A 19828-nucleotide genomic window follows, 5' to 3' on the forward strand; every position below is an offset into this window, starting at 1 on the left:
CTGTCAAGAAGATTGGAAACCATTTCTTTATCTATCCCTCCCTCCCTCCCTTCCTTCCTCTTTATTTTTTTTTATATTTTTTGTGGGCTGCAAAGATTTGGGCTGTCAATCTCTATCAAGTTGGATAGAGGTTGACAGCCCAAATGGGTGGAAACTAATCAAGGAGAGAAGCAATTTAGAACTAATGAGAAATTTCCTGACAGTTAGAACAATTAATAAGTGGAACAACTTGCCTGCAGAAGTTGTGAATGCTCCGACACTGGAAGTTTTTAAGAAGATGTTGGATAACCATTTGTCTGGTATAGGGTTTCCTACCTGGGCAGGGGGTTGGACTAGAAGACCTCCAAGGTCCCTTTCAACTCTGTTATTCTATTCTATTCTATTCTATTCTATTCTATTCTATTCTATTCTATTCTATTCTATTCTATTCTATTCTATTCTATTCTATTCTAAGTCAAAATTTTGTACACAAAGGGAAAATTTGATTTTAAAAACCAGGTTAGACAGGTGTGTCTACAGGGCTGCTCCAAAAAGTCAAAATGGCATCTGTGACCACACAAACAAAGCCCCGCCCTCTTTTCAATAGGTCATACATTAAAGGGGGAGGAGCTTCAGCAGCGTGCTCTCAGTTAACCTCTTTAATTTTTTTTAATCATCCTGCGGATGCTCCTGATGTTAATTTTAAAAAAAACCTTTTTAACAGCCTACATTAAGGAAAGTTGCAAGGGTCAGTGAATACAGAAGTTTCCATGTAAAAAGAATAATAGAAATATTGAGACCTATGACATAAATTGGATTGAGGCTAATAATCTTATTATAGATAATTCTCAATATCCCCCCCGGCCGAAGTTATTTTATTTTATTATTTTATTTTATTTTATTTTATTTTATTTTATTTTATTTTATTTTATTTTATTTTATTTTATTTATTTTATTATTTTATTTTATTTTATTTTATTTTATTTTATTTTATTTTATTTTATTTTTTTATTTTATTTTATTTTATTTTATTTTATTTTATTTTATTTTATTTTATTTTATTTTATTTTATTTTATCAAGAGAACATTTCCTTGTTTGACTTTCCTTCCTGTTATCAGAAAAAAAATACAGCTTTCCTTAGCAGCATCTCCTAAGTCAAGTGAGCACATTGTAGAGTTGAAACTGTATGTATTCAGAAGGGCCTGGTAAATTATGTTTTCTTAAAAGCCAAGACAGGAAAATGGGGATGGGAGGGTGAGGAAGCAAAAAATTTTTTTTGAAAGAAAATAACATCAAGGTAACTGACTAGATCACATGTTTTTTGTCTTGACAAGAAGGAATGTAACACCGCTTACATTCTTCCCCCCAAGTTATAAAAATTCAATTATACCCATTTTACACATACGGAATACGGAGGCTGAGTATTGATCACCAAGCAAAAGGACAGTGAATAAAATACCTTGATGCATCCCTAACCATTGACAGAATGAGCAACACTGAAAGGTTGCCTTGTTTCAGTTTGTGAATGAAACGATATCCATGCCAGTTCCTTCCCATTTTGCTGTTTCTGACTCACTTCTTGGAGCCATTTTAATCTTTTTCTCCTCCTCCCACAGGTGAAACTGGTCCGTTATATTGGCATCCAGTTACAGTGCAAGCTCAGCGTCCCCTTAAATGACAGGACGGTTGAGCTGAACAGCTATCCCAGGCTCAGCGACTGGTTGTACCTTGTAAACCTGCGGAAGGACGTCATCCAGGTAAGGCAGTAGTGTCAAACTCGATTTCATTGAGGGCCGCATCATTTTTTTTTATTTATTTATTTATTTATTTATTTATTTATTTATGTAATTTATATGCAGTTTATATTTTATCAGTGTGGTGTTTGACTTGGGGGGGGCAGGGTGAGCATGGCCAGCTTGATGTCACTTGTGTTGGGGTGCCTGTGGTGGCCTGAGTGCTCTGCCAGCGAAAAGGGGCTCCTGATCTCCGTATTCGGCTGGGACGGCCTTCTGGAAACCTCTGCCAGTGAAAAACTCAATTTTCGCTGGCAGAGGATTGCAGGAGGCCATCCCAGCCAAAAACGGAGATCGGGAACCCCTTTTCGCTGGCAGAGGCACCACGGGCTGGTCCTTCGCTGTCTCCAGGCCGGCCCCGCGGGCCAGATCTAAGCACCCTGGATGTGGCCCACGGGCCTTGAGTTGACACCCCTGAGGTAAGGCAAAGAAAGTCCATGGTTTTTGCATGGGTATAATTGAATAATTGTTGTGGTTAATGGGTATAGGTGACCTCCCTATTTTTTATTTAGGATTACTCTCTCATTAAGAACTTTAATTTGTTGCCATTTGCTATACAGATAGTCCTCGACTTATAACCACTCATTTAGCGGCTATTTGAAATTACAATGGCACTGAAAAAGGTTACTTACGACTTGTCCTCATACTTACAACCATTGAGCACTAGTCCTCACACGTACGACCAGCACAGCAACCCCCCCCCACCCATGGTTTTGTGTTTAGAATTTGGGAACTTGGCAACCAGCATGTATTTATGAGCCTTGGTGGCGCAGCAGACTAAAGCACTGTTAAGTAACACCAGCTGCCTGCAATTATTGCAAGTTCAAATCTCACCAGGCTCAAGGTTGACTCAGCCTTCCATCCTTTCGAGGTAGGTAAAATGAGGACCCGGTTTGTGGGGCAATAAGCTGACTTTGTATAAAAAAGAACACCGCTTGGGGGGGGCAAAAGCCCTACTAAGCAGGTATATACAAAAGTATGAAGGCTATTGCTTAACGCATTCTAAGCTGCCCTGAGTCTCCGGAGAAGGGCAGCATATAAATCGAACCAATAAATAAATAAATAAATAAATAAATAAATAAATTAATTAATTAATTAATTAATTAATTTATGACAGTTGCAACATCCCAGAATCACACGATCACTATTTTCAATCTTCCCAGCCAGCTTCCGGCAAGCAAAGTCAATGGGGGAAGCCAGATTCACTTATTGATTCTGTGATTCACTTAACAACCATGGGAAAAAAGGTTGTAAAATTGAGCACAGCTCATTTAACAACTGCCTTACTCAGCAACAGAATAATAGAATAACAGAGTTGGAAGGGACTTTGGAGGTTGTCTAGTCAAACCCTCTGCTTAAGCAGAAAACCTATACCATTTCAGACAAATTATTGTCCAAACTTTTCTTAGAAACCTCCTGTGTTGGAGCACCCACAACTTCTGGAGGCAAGTCATTCTATTGATTAATTGTTCCAACTGTCATGAAATTTCTCCTTAGTTCTAGGTTGCATTTCTCCCTGATTAGTTTCTCTCCATTGCTTCTTGCCCTGCCTTCAGGTGCTTTGGAGAATAGCTTGACTCCCTTTTCTTTGTGGCAACCCCTCAAATATTGTAACACTGCTATCATGTCACCCCAGCCCTTCTTTTCATTAAACTACACATGCCCAAATCCTGCAACTGTTCTTCATATGTTTTAGCCTTCAGTCCCTAAATCATCTTTGTTGATCTTCTCTGCACTCTTTCTAGAGTCTGAACATCTTTTTACATCGTGCCGACCAAAACTGGATGCACTATTCTAAGTGTGGCCTTACCAAGGCCTTATAAAGTGGTATTAACACTTATTTTTTATTTTTTTATTTTATTGCAATTTATATGCTGCCCTTCTCCCGAAGGACTCAGGGCGGCTTACAAGATAAAAATTCAACAATATGAATTAAATATAAATTAAAATCCAATTAAAATTAATTAAAATTATTACAATGTAAAAACCCCCCTCAACGGGTCAGTCCATTTGATGAAAAAGCCACGTCTTCAGTTCGCGGCGGAAGGAGAGGAGGTCGGGTACTGTCCTAAGCCCGGTGGGCAAACCGTTCCAGAGGGTCAGCGCTCCCACAGACAACGCTCTCCCACTGGGGGCCGCCAGCCGCCATTGTCTGACTGACGGCATCCTGAGGAGGCCCGCTCTGTGAGAGCGCACAGGACAATGGGAGGATGGTAGAAGATGGTCCCAGGCCTGCGCCATGTAGGGCTTTATAGGTGAGCACCAGCATCTTGAAACGAACCCGGAGGACTACCAGCAGCCACTGCAGCTCGCGCAGGAGAGGTGTTACACAGGAGTAACGAGAGGCTCCCGTAACAACCCGCGTGGCTGCATTCTGGACTAGCTGAAGTCTCCGGGTGCATCCCAAGGGCTCTTCACGTGATCTTGATTCTATCCCTCTGTTAACACAAAAATTCTGGCCCCAATAGTGGTTATAAACTGAGGACTAACAGTAATGTTTCTATCTGCGCAGAAAAGTATTCAATGTATAATGCCCTGATTTCTTATGCCTTCTTATGCCTTTTGTGGGGAGGGGTGGTTTTTTTTGGCAGTCTGTTTTTGTGACATATTTTCTTCCTCAACACATAATCTCCAGAGTTCATTGTCCATAAAGTGAATTTGCTTTCAAACCTCACTAAAATTCAACATGATTTTCTGGCAGCTGTTAAAGTGTTCCCTTCAACAAGGCTTTTTATTGTTTCCTAGTATGTTTATTATTACTATTGTTTCCCAGTATGTTTTGATTGCTTATTAGTACCCTATGACCAGGGCCGGATTTAGATGAAAAGAGGCCCTAGGCTATTCCACTTATGAGGCCCTTTCACCTATAGTGAAAGTGTAATTTTAATTTTGCTAACAATTTGAATGTAGGCCCCTCTTGATCTTGAGGCCCTAGGCTGAAGCCTAGTTAGCCTATAGGAAAATCCGGCCCTGCCTATGACTATCACTAAGTGTTGTATCTTATGATTCTTGATGAATATATTTATTTTTTCTTTATGTAAACTGGGAGCATATGCACCAAAGACAAATTCCTTGTGTGTCCAATAACACTTGGCCCATAAAGAATTTTGTTCTATTCTATTTACACCATAACTTCTTTCTAAAGAGGAAACTTTGTGGGGGGGGGTGTCTTGGGGGGGGTGTCTCTGAGTGGCTTGAAAGGTGCTGGCATGAGAAGGGGGTTGGAAAAGTGCACACAAGAATTCATTGCAAGGTATTTTTTCCAATCGCTTATCCCAGGTCTCCCTTTATTTGGAAAAGCACAGCAGGAAAGATATTATATTATTCATCAACCTGCATTGTATTTCATGTCAGTCCTTCCTTTTGTGGGATGAGGTCTGACAGCTTTTGCACAATTTTGTTGACTTCTGCCTCGGTTTTCAAGTAAAGACACACATCAGCAAAATGCATGAGATGTTATCACGTCTAACCAATTTCCCTGCTCAACTTTCCACCAGGGGAAAAAGTAAACTTGTTTAGCAACACATTTTCCTGAACTATTACGACCTAATCCTGTGTTTATTTTAACAATTGCGCAGAAAAAGAGGCTGATAGCTGGGGAATTTAACTTGTGAATGTCTGCTTTTATGTTTGGCAGAAAAGAACAAGTTTCTAGTCTTTCATGTCTGCCGAGGCAAGCAACCTTGGCTTTCAACAAACAAAGTCAGTGTGTGGGAAGCCAGATTCACTTAATGACTGTATGATTCTCTTAATAACTATGTCAAATTAGGTCATAAAATTGGGCTCATCTAACAACCGTATCACTTAGCGACAGAAATTCTGGTCCCAATTCTGGTCATAAATCAAAGACTACTGCACAGTACATAATTACATGTGTCATACCCCCCCACCACCAATATTTCACAGAAAATGCTGCTAGACACACTTCCAGTGTCTCAAGGATGCCCCAAAACATTTTTTTTTGCCAGCTTCAGCATATTAAGAAATCCTCATTTGCCCTTCTTTCTCAGGATTGCTGTTGTGTTCTGTGCCAGCGGTGGGCAAATGGAGTACACGCGCACAAGCTCACCCACTGGTCTCGCAAGAGGGGATGTGCGCATATGCACACGTGCTCGCCTGCCACTTCCGTGGCCCGGTTCCGATCGGCTCAAGGCCCGGTAGTGGGCCGTGGCCTGGTGGTTGGGGACCCCTGCTCTAGTGGTTAGAGGTTGGTCCAGAAGCCAGGAGACTGTGACTTCTAACACTATCTTAGGCATGAAAGCAGCTGGGTAACCCTTCCCTTCTCTTTCCTGTTGGAGAATTTTATGTTTCCTTTTAGTTAATTTCATTCTTTTTAGCCCGTAGTTGAAGTCTGTCTAGATCAGTGTTTCTCAACCTTGGCATCTTGAAGATGAGTGGACTTCATCTCCCAGAATTCCCCAGCCAGCAGCTGGCTGGGGAATTCTGGGAGTTGAAGTCCACTCATCTTCAAGTTGCCAAGGTTGAGAAACACTGATCTAGATCTTTCTGACTCCCTCTGCTAATGTGTTTGCACTCCTCCTCAGTTTTTTTTGCGAATTCTTCAGGAGTTCACAAAGATTACAGCTAGCGATTCTGCTAGTTCCTTCAGTACACTATGTTGTAACCATCTGGCCCTCAAGACTGGCATTTGTTTAAATTAGCTAAGAGTTTTTTTTTTTTTTTATGCTCTCTTGTTCTGTTCTGAGCTGCAGCTCCCTCCTACTGGTCACACAACAATGGCCAGCCACAGTTTCAGTTCTCCTGAGAAAAGAGAGATTAAAAATATGAGCTACCCCACACTGCCTTCTTGCTGTCATCCATTACCAATATACCCCTTTCCAAAACCTCTTTGCCTTTCCTTCTGTAACTGATAATTTTTGTTATTGGTATTTCAGACATTTCTTGCAGGCCTCAGCTCATTCTGACACAATCTCTACAATTTCTGGCAATCTCTACAATTTCCCTTGGATCCGTCTTTGTTTACATGTTCCCTTTTCAATTGAGGGATTGATTATGTGCTATCAAATTGGGGTCGACTCTTAGTGACTACATAGAGGTAGTCCTCAATTTACAACCATTTGGGAACTTGCAACCCAAATTTGAATTTCCAACGGTTGGGCTCCCTCTGTGGCCATGTGGCCAAACTTTGGGCACTCAGCAACATGGCCACATTTACACTCGCCTTAACAACCGCCATAAAAAACATTGTAAAATCGGGTCGATCATGTAGCCGAGCCATTTTATGACTCACTTGCAGTGGTGTGTTGCTATCACTGTTGCAGGCTCCATTATGGTCCTATGTCAAGGACTGTTTGTTGAAAGGTTTTCTCCATTCTGATGGTTCCCTAACCTGATATTTCAAGTCTTCTAACTGTGTACCCATTGTGCCGTAACCGAGTCCCTCAACCTTGTCAACCTGAACATTCTGTTCTTTCTCCTTCCACCTTTCCCATTATTAAAGTATTCTTCAGAGAGCTGGGTCTTTGCATAATGTGTCCAAAGTAGGATAATTTGAGCTAGATCTTCTGCACCTCAACTGAGTACTCTGGGTTGATTTGTTGTACGTGGGAATGATCCTGGGGAACGCTCTGATAAAAGGCAGCTCAGACCTCCAACAGGACTACAGTCATGGCATTACGTCTCTACATTGAATTTCAATTTGTTAGTCCTGTTTGGGCAACTTCGAGATTGCTGTCTGGATCTTGGGACAATCTCCAGTGTCTTCATTTCTGCAGCAAAAGGGGAATAGATGCTAGGTTTCTAATACCTTCCTGCTTCCATGGTTCAGATGTCTCCTGTATGTCTTTCCACCATTTCCTTCTTGAAGAGAATCCTCACAGATACCAAAGGATATGCCACCTTCATCCTTCTCATCCCATGGTGGTCTTCACGACCACAGGTTGATCTCCTGTTGTCACTGGCTCATCAAGATTATCTCCAACTTCTTAAGATATCTGACCTTGCTATCCATCATTAAGGGTCAGGTCTATCACCTAGACTAGAGCAATGATGGCGAACCTTTTTGGTACTAAGTGCCGAAAAGGGTGTGTGCGCGCGCCTGTGCATCTGGGCTGCAATTCGGAAGAAGAGCTGCCCAGAGCGTATGCATCCCCCCTAAAAATGAACTTCCGGTTTCAGCTACTGAACTTCCGGTTTCAGCCAGCTACTCTTCCGGGTTTCTGGCACACATGCGCACGTGACGATCAGCTGGCTGCGTGCATGCTCATGCAGGAAAACGGAAGACCAGCTCTTCTAGTTTCCGGCACTGCTGCATGCAAAAAGGTCAGCTGATTGTCTCGCGCGCATGCGCTCCAGAAACCCAGAAGTGGAACAGGTGACACTGCGCGTGCCAGGTGACATGGCTTTGCGTGCCATTTCAGGCATGCATGCCATAGGTTTGCCATCACAGGCCTAGACTTATCTACCTTCACTTCACTGGTTGGAGAATTCAGTCCTGAATTGCTGAGGACTAAAGCAGATAAGGTCGTCATCATGGCCTCTTCTGCAGAGCTTCCTATCTGACTAACCCCAAGGTGCTTTCTTTCAAAGATTCTCCATGGATATCTGGCTAAGTGAAGAATTCAAGAATGAACATTTTAATCTCTTCAAGTGTCAAATTTACTATGTTTTTGCATTCCTCTTATATTTGAAACAACACAGCTTGATTTTTTCATCCATCGAACGTCAACCCTGTAGCAGTTTCTCCCTTCTCCCTTCCACTGGATGGTATCTCTTTGAGGGAGATGGGTAGTTCAAAAATGTAAAAAAAAAAAACTTTTTTAAAAAAAATCTCCAATTTCCTTGTAAAGCTTGTTATGAAGGATTTGGAAAAAGAGTCGGATGATCATGCGCAGCATATTAATGACTTGGTATTGTGCTACTTTAAAAAAAGGAAAGGAAACACTCATCTGTCTGGAGCCAGAACCTAGTGATCATAGTTCTTTGTTTGCATTCAGAGAGAGAGATTAGAGACATTTAAGATGAGATGAGATTTAAATCTTCCCAGTTTTATTCCGACACGATAAACTGGTGCCTTTCAGAGAAACAAGACTGCAACTCCTGTCATCAGTGATGGGATTCAGCCGGTTCGGGCCAGTTTGGGCGAACCGGTAATTAAATTGCTGACTGGCCCCATCCCTTCCTGCCCTGCCCCTTCCAGGAGTCCCCATGCACCCCATTTTGGCTCCCAGGTAAGTGCAGGGAAGCTTCCTAGGCCCAAAATGGGGCGTGGGGTGTGTGTGCAGTGCCGCCCCCACGGCCCGTTTTTGTTCCCTGGAGGTTTCAGGAAGGCCTCCTAGCTAGGCCCAAAATGGGGCACAAGGAGTGCAGTGCCCCCCCAGTTTTCGGTCCCAGGAGGCTGCAGGGAGGCCTCCTAGGCCCAAAATGGGGTGCGGGGGGTGATGGCACGTTCTCCCCTGCAGCCCGTTTTTGCTCCCAGGGCGGTGCAGGAGGCCGAATGCTGCCTGTCACACACCCTTGGCCACGCCCACCAGGCCGATCATTAGGGCAGAGAACCGGGTGTTAAATTATTTGAATCCCACCACTGCCTGTCATCCATACCAGCAAAGAACAGTCAGGTATAATGGGCTGAGGCATTTTGTACCCCAGATTATTATGGACCTCCAAGATCTTTAACTAGCACTGCAGACCCTTTTGCAAATATCCCCGAGACAAGATTCAGAAGACCAGACGTGTCATTAGAAGGCAAAATTGCGAAGGGGGCCCTCACTTATTTTGGCCATGTGACGTGGGGGGGAATTCACTGAAGAAAGCAATTACGTTTGGAAGAATAAGATGGTAAAAGGGGACTAAGAACATGGTCGCCGGACACCACCGAAGTTGACATCAGCCAAAGCAATAGATCAACTCAAAGAAGTAGTGCAAGATTGACAGATGTGGAGAGACTTAGAAGCGCCAAGAGTCAGACTCGATTGAACGAATAACAACATCACTGTCAAAGAAACAGCTGGGAAAAGTGCAAACAGAGCTGCTTTCCATCTGATCAATATCAGAAGATACAAACTCCACCCCGGTGGCTTCTCCAAACAGACCATTAGCCCCTTTTTCCTGGTTTTCTCTGCCTTTATATTTTCCCAGCGCTGGGATGCTGTTTTGTGTCCCTTTCTGCTCAGCCAATTCCAAAAATAAATCTTCCAGACAGGTTGGAAAGCCCCGAGACCCTCCTCCCCCCCCCTTTTTTTTTTCATAAATAGCCCGTCGACTACAATTTAAAATATCTGCTGACTCCACAAGATCCCAGAGTGGCTTGTCTTTCCAAAGGCCGATGTTTTCCAAGCGGCTTCTGGTTTCAGGGGTGGGAAATCTCTGCTCTGTTCAAACAGTGGCTTGCTTTCTTACCTTGGGTCTTTCTTTCTTTCTTTCCTTCCATTTTAAATCTGGAAAGCCTATATTTAAAGCCAGGCTAATGACTGGCTGTCAGATCCTTTAGTTCGGCGGGAGAGATTGCCGTGTGAACAATGGAGTGTTTATGGAACTGGGCCACTGGGAAAGTTCCTGCGAGCAGGAAGGACACGCAGCCAGTCATGCTGCGGAGTGTGAGAGACCTCCTCTGCCCAGATGTCGCAGTTCTTGAGGTAGGTGAAACCACCAAAATCTGTTCATCCATCTATCAATCCGGCTCTCTGTGAGCAGAGTGAAGGTGGTGGACTGGCAGCAAGAAGACAGAAACATAGAAACATAGAAAACTGATAGCAGATACCTTAGTGGTTCATCAGGTCTGCCCTTCGAGTTTGTTTTATAACTATTTCTTTATTTTACTTTAAAAAAAAATTTGTTGGATGATGGCCATGTGTTTATCTCTAGTATGTTTAAACTCATTTACCAATGATTGACCCATTACCTCTGCTGGAAGTTGGTTCCAACCTTCTGCTACTCTTTCTGTTAAGTCATTTCTGTGAAGTAAGATGAGAAGCAGTGTATAAGTCTAAGAGGGCTATATCACTATTGCTGTTAGGGGGCCGGGGGCTAAAACATATGAAGAACGTTGGCAGGAACTGGGTATGTCTAGTTTAATGAAAAGAAAGATTAGGGGAGACATGATAGCAGTGTCCCAATATCTCAGGGGCTGCCACAGAGAAGAGGGAGTCAAGATATTGTCCAAAGCACCTGAGGGTAGGACAAGAAGCAATGGGTGGAAACTAATCAAGGAGAGAAGCAACTTAGAATTAAGGAGAAATTTCCTGATAGTTAGAACAATTCATCAGTGGAACAACTTGCCTCCAGAAGTTGTGAATGCCCCAAAACTGAAGTTTTTAAGAAGAGATTAGGTAACCATTTGTCTGAAATGGTATAGGGTTTCCTACCTAAGCAGGGGCTTGGATTAGAACAGGGATCTCCAACCTGGGCAACTTTAAGACTTGTGGACTTCAACAGCAAAGCTGGCTGGGGAATTCTGGGAGTTGAAGTCCACAAGTCTTAAAGTTGCCAAGGTTGGAGACCCTTGGACTAGAAGCTCTCCAAGGTCCCTTCCAACAAACTATTTTGTTCCATTCCGTTCTGTTCTGTTCTGTTCTGTTCCGTTCTGTTCCGTTCCGTTCCGTTCCGATATTCTATTCTATTCTATTCTATTCTATTCTATTCTATTCTATTCTATTCTATACAATTAGAACAATTATTCAGTGGAACAGCTTGCTTCTGAAGTTGTGGGTGCTCCATTGCTGGAGATTTTTAAGAAGAGATTGGACAACCAGTCCAATGTCCAATATGTATTGTCCTCCAGGCTGTATATATTCAATTCCTCCAATCTCTCCTGACATGTTTTGTCCCTCAGATCTTGAACTATTTTGTTGCCCATCTCTGGGCTCCACCTTATCAGTATCTTTTTTAAAGTGAGGTCTCCAGAACTAGACACAGTATTCCAAATGGGGTGTGCTTAAATCACTGTATAGCGGGATTAGGATTGGGTTTTAATTCAGTTTATTGCAATAATTTAATAGAAATCCTCTCAGTACCACAGAGGAACCTTCGTTTCTTTTCTTCAGGAGACGTGAGTTGCGAGCTAACTGCTAGGGTTTTTAAAAAAATACATAGCCAAGAATTTAGAAAAGCCGAGCTCATTCTTGGGGATTTTGGATCAATCAGTTTCTCTCAGGTCATCTTACTTCATAAGATAGTTTGAGGGACAAAATAAGAGGGAGCTGGCCCACAGATGCAATACCTGCTCTCTCCTGAGTTTTGTCTACCTCACAGGGTTGTTGTGGACAACCTGCTGGCCTTCCGGAAGGCTATTAAAACTGGCTTTTCCCTCAGCAAGTTGTTAACAGAGCCTGCAAAATTTTCTGTTGCTAAGTGACACAGTTGTTAAGTGAGTTTTGCCCCATTTTACAACCTTTCTTGCCACAGTTGCTAAGTGAATCGCTGTAGTTACATGAGTAATATGGTTGTTCAGTGAATCTGACCTCCCCGTTGACTTTGCTTGTCAGAAGGTTGCAAAAGGGGATCACATGACTCCGGGACACTGCGACTGTCGTAAATATGAACCAGTTGCCAAACATCTGAACTTTGATCATATGACCATGGGAGATGAAGCACCTGTCATTACTTCAAAATCGGGTTGTAAGCAGATGTGGGATATCCATCATAACTTCAAATGGTTGCTAAGTGATCAGTCATAAATTGAAGACTATTGGTATTTTTTAGCCATCAGCACAGGAGTGCTTGACACTGACTCCTTCTTGGATGGGTTTTTGACTTTCTAGTCAGGCTTACAGCTTGGAATCTCTCCATTCTGTCAAATCATCTACTATTGTAGGTAGTCCTTGACTTACCGTTTGTTCAGCAAACATTAGAAGCAGGGGTGGGTTGTAAATTTTTTTACTACCGGTTCTGTGGGCGTGGCTTATTTTGTGGGCATGGCTTGATGGTCATGTGACAATTCTTTAGGATTTAGCAGAGGTACTGGTCTACCAGGCTTTTAACTGCTTGCAGAGCTGTACTGGTCTACTCATTTGTTTTTGGAGGCCCCGGTCTACCCATTTATTTTTGCAGGTACCGGTCTACCACCAAACTGCCTTTTACCACTGATCAGCTGTAGGGCAGCCCTTTGAAGCCCCGCAGCAAGAATTTAAACAGTTTTTTTCCTTCTAGCCGATCAGCTGTGACTCAGGAGGCAGCAATAGATTGGGGGTGGGGCCAAATAAAAGGTAAGAATAACGCAGGGGGGGGGGCAGAACCAGTTCGGTGATGTCATATCGTCACCACTACCGGCTCAGTGGAACTGGGCCGAACCGGGAGTAACCCACCACTGATTAGAAGTTGCATTACAGCTGCATTGAAAACTTACGATTGGTAAATTACTTACAATTGGCCCTCATAAGGAGCTTTCCTATGGTCATGTGCCAAAGTTTTGGCACTTCACAACCAACAAGCAAAATCAATGGGGGAATCTGGATTCATTTAGCGACTTCATATTTCACTTAACAACTGCAGAGATTCACTCAACAACCATGGCAAAAAAAATTCAGAAAATCGGGCTTGACTCACTTAACAACTGCAGGAGTCTTCGACTTAACGACCATAGTTGAGCCTAAAATGTATGTTGCTGAGTGAGAAATTTATTAAATGAGTTATGCCCCATTTTACAATCTTTCTTGCCACAGTCGTTAAGTGAATCTCTGCAGTTGTTAAATTAGTAGCACGGTTGTTAAGTGAATCTGACTTCCCCATTGCCTTTGCTTGTCAGAAGGTCGCAAAAGGGGATCACATGACCTCGGGACACAGCAACGGTCATAAATATGAGTCAGTTGCCAAGCATCCGAATTTTGATCACATGATCATGGGAATGCTGCAAAGGTGGTAACTGCGGGAAACGGTCATAAGTCACTTTTTTCAGTGCTGTTGTAATTTCAAACGTTCACTGAATGAACTGTTGCAAGCCGAGGACTACCTGTACTTGGCTTAGCTATGGTCCCAACTGTGATGGTAATTGGAGAACTATCTGTAAAAATAAATCACTAATAAACCATCTACTAATAGGTCCAGTCTTAAGTGTTTTGTAATTAGCCTGCCGTTCTCTAACTGGGCTTATCAGTTGGGAAAAGGGCATATTTTCCCCCCTAAGCGAGTTCTATTCATACTTGTGAAGCGTTAAATACACCCTTGGAGCAAATCAAGTGCTATAGACTCAGTGGCACAATTAGCTAATTTTAGACTCGAGGAATTGGGTGGGGAGCGGGGAGAAGTTCTTTAGATGGTAAAACTGATCTCTTTTTTTCCTTCATAGCTGCTTATTTTATAACACAGCTTTACCCGGTGGTTCAGTGGCTAAGATGCTGAGCCTGTCAATCGAAAGGTCGGCAGTTCAGTGGTTTGAATCCCTAGTGCTGCGTAACGGGGTGAGCTCCCGTTACTTGTCCCAGCTTCTTGCCAACCTAGCAGTTCAAAAGCACGTAAAAAATGCAAGTAGAAAAATAGGGACCACCTTTGGTGGGAAGGGAACAGCGTTCCGTGCGCCTTTGGCATTTAGTCATGCCGGCCACAAGACCACGGAGATGTCTTCGGACAGTGCTGGCTCTTCAGCTTTGAAATAGAGATGAGCACTGCCCCCTAGAGTCAGGAACGACTAGCACATATGTGCGAAGGGAACCTTTACCTTTACCTTTTTACCCGAAACTCCATCCTTGGCAAACCCTCTGCTGAGATTTTGATTAACAAAACAAGATTGAGCAAGGAAGCAAGTAATGCAGGAAAATAATGTGGATTATTTTATCTCCCTATGCCCCATCAGATCCTTCCCTGAATATGTTTGTTATTGTTGTTCTGTGTGTTTGTATACCTGCTGGTGTTTGTGTTGGGATGCGTTCCAAATAGTTAAAACAACTCCTTATCTTTCAAGGCATGTTTGAGCAAGTCAACCCTTCTATATTTTTTTCTCTTTCATTTTTGGTATTTGATAGCTGGATTCATTGGGGAAATTGCAATGGCTTGAAGCAATGAAATAATTGGGGGGAATGGCAGGTGTCAAAAATATTTAACAGAATAACAGAGCTGGAAGGGTTCTTGGAGGTCTGCTAGTCCAGTGATGGCTAACCTTTTTGCCATCGCGTGCCAAAAGCTGAGGGAGTGCAGGATGGTCGCACGCGTGTGTGCCCACACCCATAATTCTATGCTCCCTGCTCCCACACGCATGCGCACGTAAGCCCCCATGCTCCCCCCGCTATTGGAATGTGATGGCATGATGGGGCCGGTAGGCCCGTTTTTGCCCTCCCCAGTCTCCAGAGGCTTTCTAGGAGCCTGGGGAGGGCAAAAACAGCCTTCCCCACCCCCCGGAGACTCTCCGAAGGCTGGAAACAGTTGCCTTCTTATTATATTTGAGAAGTGAGGTTTAGATCTTGCTTTATTTACTTCAGTGTTTTTCAACCTTGGCGACTTTAAGATGTGTGGACTTCAATTCCCAGAATTCCCCAGCCAGCAAAGCTGGCCCCGCCCTCATCTATTCTCTGCCTCCCAAGTCCCAGCAGATCAGGAGGAAATGGGGATTTTGCAATATCCTTCCCCTGGATTGAGGAGGGAATGGAGATTTTACAATATCCTTCCCCTGGATTGGGGAGGGAATGGAGATTTTACAGTATCCTTCCCCTGCCAAGCCTGCCAAGCCACACCACCAAGCCATGCCACGCCCACCAAGCCACGCCCACAGAACCGGGAGTAAAAAAATTTGAAACCCACCACTGTGTTCGCTCCTAGGATATGAGATTTAGGGACACCTTTGCTGTAACTTTGCTCGTACAGTTAGACAACTGCAAGCAATCCTCTCTATTTCTGAAGCAGGGGAACCACTTCAAGAAAAAAGTTTCATTTTTCGATAGGTTTGTACTTTTGAACTTTCTTTTTGAGAAGTTTCAGTGCTAGCGTGCTCTGCTCTACAAACACAAGACTAAGAAATTGTAAGGCTGGATAATGGCTGTGTTGGCATCCCATGCCAGAAACCAAGCAGTCCCATTTTTTCCTAGCTGGCTGGGCAAATCCATCTATGTTGATTACAGAGAGTCCTCGACTTATGACTGGTTGCTTTGCGACTGTTTGAAGTTACAACTTTATGTAACTTTACTGAAAACGGTATTTTATAACAGTTTTGTTGAAAACTGCCATTGACTCACAATTTTTGGCAAAACTGGCCCATGGCAAACATTGCTTTGCTTAACTATTGCGGTGTTCACTTAATGAGTGCTGCAAAACACTCACTCATGATTTGAGGGATCCAATTTACGACCATCATGACTTATAACTGTGATGACCAAGCTCCATTAGGGTCATAAGTTGAGGATTACTTGTAGTGATTTACACAGAATTTTCCAAATTAGCCACCTCAATTTTACAATTTATTTTAAAGACACAAACCAAACTCAAGACTTGAATGTTCATTGTTCTGCATAGATTAAAGAATGATGTTAACATTTTTTACCTAAAACCAATTTGACATAGTGGTTAAGATTAATAGAATCTAGGAAAAGACATTAATGGTCTTTTAGTCTAGCCTGCTGCCCAGGGAGGACCCTTCACCAGTATTTCTCAATCTGAGCAACTTTAAATTATGTGAACTTCAACTTCCAAAATTGGCCCAACCATTGCTGGTTGGGGAATTCTAGGAGTTGAAATATATATATGGTATATCTTTTGCAACAGTGATTGGTCTCATTCGAGATAACGATGAATCCGCATACAGATGGGAGGTTGAACAACTAGCTTCATGGTGCGACCGGAATAATCTGGAACTGAATGCACTCAAAACCATAGAAATGATGGTAGACTTTAGGAGAAATCCTCCCATACTACCATCTCTTACAATACTAGACAGCACAGTATTGACAGTAGAGACCTTCAAATTTCTAGGTTCTATCATATCTCAAGACCTAAAATGGACACCTAACATCAAAAACGTCATCAAAAAAAGCACAACAAAGAATGTTCTTTCTGCGCCAACTCAGGAAGCTCAAACTGCCCAAGGAGCTCTACAGAGGAATTATTGAGTCTGTCATCTGCACTTCTATAACTGTCTGGTTTGGTTCTGCAACTCAACAAGACAGACACAGACTTCAGAGGATAATTAGAACTGCAGAAAAAACAATGGCTACCAACCTGCCTTCCATTGAGGACCTGTATACTGCACGAGTCAAAAAGAGGGCTGTGAAAATATTTACAGATCTCTTGCATCCTGGACATAAACTGTTTCAATTCCTACCCTCAAAACGACGCTATAGAGCACTGCACACCAGAACGACTAGACACAAGGACAGTTTTTTCCCGAACGCCATCACTCTGCTTAACAAATAATTCCCACAACACTGTCAAACTATTCACTAAGTCTGCATTACTATTACTATTAGTCATCTCATCGTTCCTATCACCCATCTTCTCCCACTTATGACTGCATGACTGTAACTTTATTGCTTGTATCCTTACAATTTATATTGATTGTTTCCTAATATGATTTGATTGCTTATTTGTACCCTATGACTATCATTAAGTGTTGATATGATTCTTGATGAATATCTCTTGTCTTTTTATGTATACTGAGAGCATATGCACCAAAGACAAATTCCCTGTATGTCCAATCACACTTGGCCAATAAAGAATTCTATTCTATTCTATTAAAATTGCTGAGGTTGAAAAATACGTTTCAGACAGGTGGCTCTCTAACCTTTGTTTGAAACCCTCAAGTGATGGAACGCATGATTTTTAGAAGACAAACTATTCCACACCTTAGTAGCTCTCGTAATCCAGAAATTCCTCTTTATTTCAGGTTTGACTCTCTCTTTCTCTCTCTCTGAAAAACCTCTTCCCACTGGTTCTTGTCTTATCCTTGGGAGCACTGGAAAATAAGTCCACACCCTCTTCCCTGTGACACCCTTCAAGCATTAGAAGATTGCTACCATATCTCCCATTGACCTTCTGTTTACCTTTAATAGCTCTTCATCGGATTTGACTTCTTAGCCTCTTATAATTTTTTTCACTCTTGTCTGCACTATTTCCTGTTCCTCAGCATCCTTTCTGTATTGATGACCACAACTGGGCAGTGTTCCAGCACAGAGTGATACTAAAACTTCCTGTGATTTTGACATTATATCTCTCTTGACTTTAGCCCCAAAACTGCATTGGTTCTTTTGGCAATTGTAGCACTTTGCTGGCTTGTGCTTAACCCAAGGTCTACCAAGATACCCAGATTCTTCTCCCTAAGTAAGTTAGCTACCGCCTAACTTGTACCTGTGCATCCGGTTTTTCCTGCTTAAATGCAGGATCTTGCATTTCTCAACACGGAATCTTGTTTTGTTGGATGAGGCCCAAAGCCTCTCAAGATTATTTTGAAATTTGTGGTTGTGTTTTGGAGCTGTTAGAAAATCCTCCAGCTTTGTATTATGCATAGATTTCATGAGTGTCTCTTCTATTCTCTCCTTTAAGTAATTTATAAAGATAATGTACCCAGAATGGACTGTAGAAAGCCCAGTTGCTAGAAAGTAGACTGTGAATTCCAGTTAAGCAGAGGTGGGTTTCAGCAGGTTCTGACCAGTTCTGGAGAACTGGTAGCAGAAATTTTGAGTAATTCGGAGAACCAATAAATACCACCTCTGACTGGCCCCGCCCCCATCTATTCTCTGCCTCCCGAGTTCCAGCTGATCGGGAGGAAATGGGGATTTTGCAGTAACCTTCCCCTGGATTGGGGAGGGAATGGAGATTTTACAGTATCCTTCCCTTGGAGTGGAGTGGGAATGGAGATTTTACAGTATCCTTCCCTTGGAGTGGGAATGGAGATTTTACAGTATCCTTCCCCTGCCACGCCCACCAAGCCACGCCCACCAAGCCATGCCACACCCACCAAGCCACACCCACAGAACCGGTGGTAAATTTTTTTGAAACCCACCACTGAGTTAAAGGATATTAAAATATCCTTCAGATTATAGAAATACAGTTTTTGCTGAAATCCTTACCCGATTTCTCTTTCTTTTGAAACACTCACCAAATTCTTTTTGAGATACATTGAGTTAAACTTTATAGAACTTTCAAACATGGATGCACTGTCTTATAGTGGCAATTTGATATTGGTAGATCTATTCCTAATGATTCCCAGTGTGGGATTTTCCTTCGGCATTATAGATTTACACTTACATGGTAAATTCATCAGGCCACGTGTCTATTGCAGTCTTGGCAATTTTAAGCTGTATGGACTTCAGTTCCCAGAATTCCCCTGTCAGCCTGCCAAATTAAAGTCACTAGGAAAATCTAAATATAATCACATTGGCTGTGTTTTAATCTTTCCCTTACTTTCCATTCTGGTATTCTAAAATTCCTGTGATGAAACTTGGATGGCTTAGACAGGAGGGGAACTTTTGAATTGAATGACCCATCGAATTTAAAAAGAGTAAGGGACCAAAAAAGCAGTCTTGAATTTAGAAAAGCAAGTATCAGGATTGCTGTTCATTTGCATTTTTCTCCTTCCTTAATTTACAAGGGTTCTCAATATAGGTTTTCTTAGTTTAGGAGTTTTCTAAGCCTAACAGCCTCCATTTGGAATAATTTAGCAAGGGTTAAGTCTTTGCCAGAATTACTCTCTGTCCTTGATATGCTAGCTTTCTAGATTCAGGGAACATATTTGTATGAGATGCTTTCAGACCTCTGGGCTTCCCCCAGTTACTAGCTGGGGCAGCCCAGCCCAGGCACAAGGCTTAATAAGAACGAGGCTTCTACGCCTCTCCCAAAGTTGGCACTGATCTTGTTTGCTAATAATAGCTTGCTTGAGCTAGAATATTGCATTTGTGTGTGTTTGTGTGTATGTGTGTGAGGGATGCATTCCTCTTGGGCTGACAGGTGTCCTGGGGTTCTGCTTCGCCTGAATTCTGACCTTTGATACTTAAGCAGCAATTGCAAAATTCTTTATGCATTTCTCAGCAAGGATCCAGCCTAGTGTTGATTAAGGAACCAGACTCTTTCTGGGTTGCTCAGAAGCCCTAGCAGTTCAATCAATTTTTTTTTATCTCTCCCCACTCCAAAAAAAAATTCATTATTATGACCCATGCTGTATATCCCTATTAAAACATGATGT

At 42.5% G+C, this 19828-nt stretch overlaps 1 protein-coding gene across 2 annotated transcripts in view; it reads left to right on the forward strand.

Annotated features, from left to right (window-relative positions):
- The first annotated feature begins 1689 nt into the window (after window positions 1-1689).
- Window positions 1690-19828, forward strand: part of KSR1 (kinase suppressor of ras 1) — an 84878-nt gene continuing 66739 nt past the window's right edge. For both annotated transcript variants that reach the window (XM_070932040.1, XM_070932039.1), the window contains exon 1: window positions 1690-1737. The gene's annotated coding sequence lies outside the window, so the exon portion shown is untranslated. The remainder of the gene's footprint in view (window positions 1738-19828) is intronic.

Source organism: Pituophis catenifer, unplaced genomic scaffold (genome assembly GCF_029215685.1).
Source record: "Pituophis catenifer annectens isolate HBS135680 unplaced genomic scaffold, rPitCat1.0.hap2 SCAF_1, whole genome shotgun sequence".
NCBI lineage: Eukaryota > Metazoa > Chordata > Lepidosauria > Squamata > Colubridae > Pituophis > Pituophis catenifer.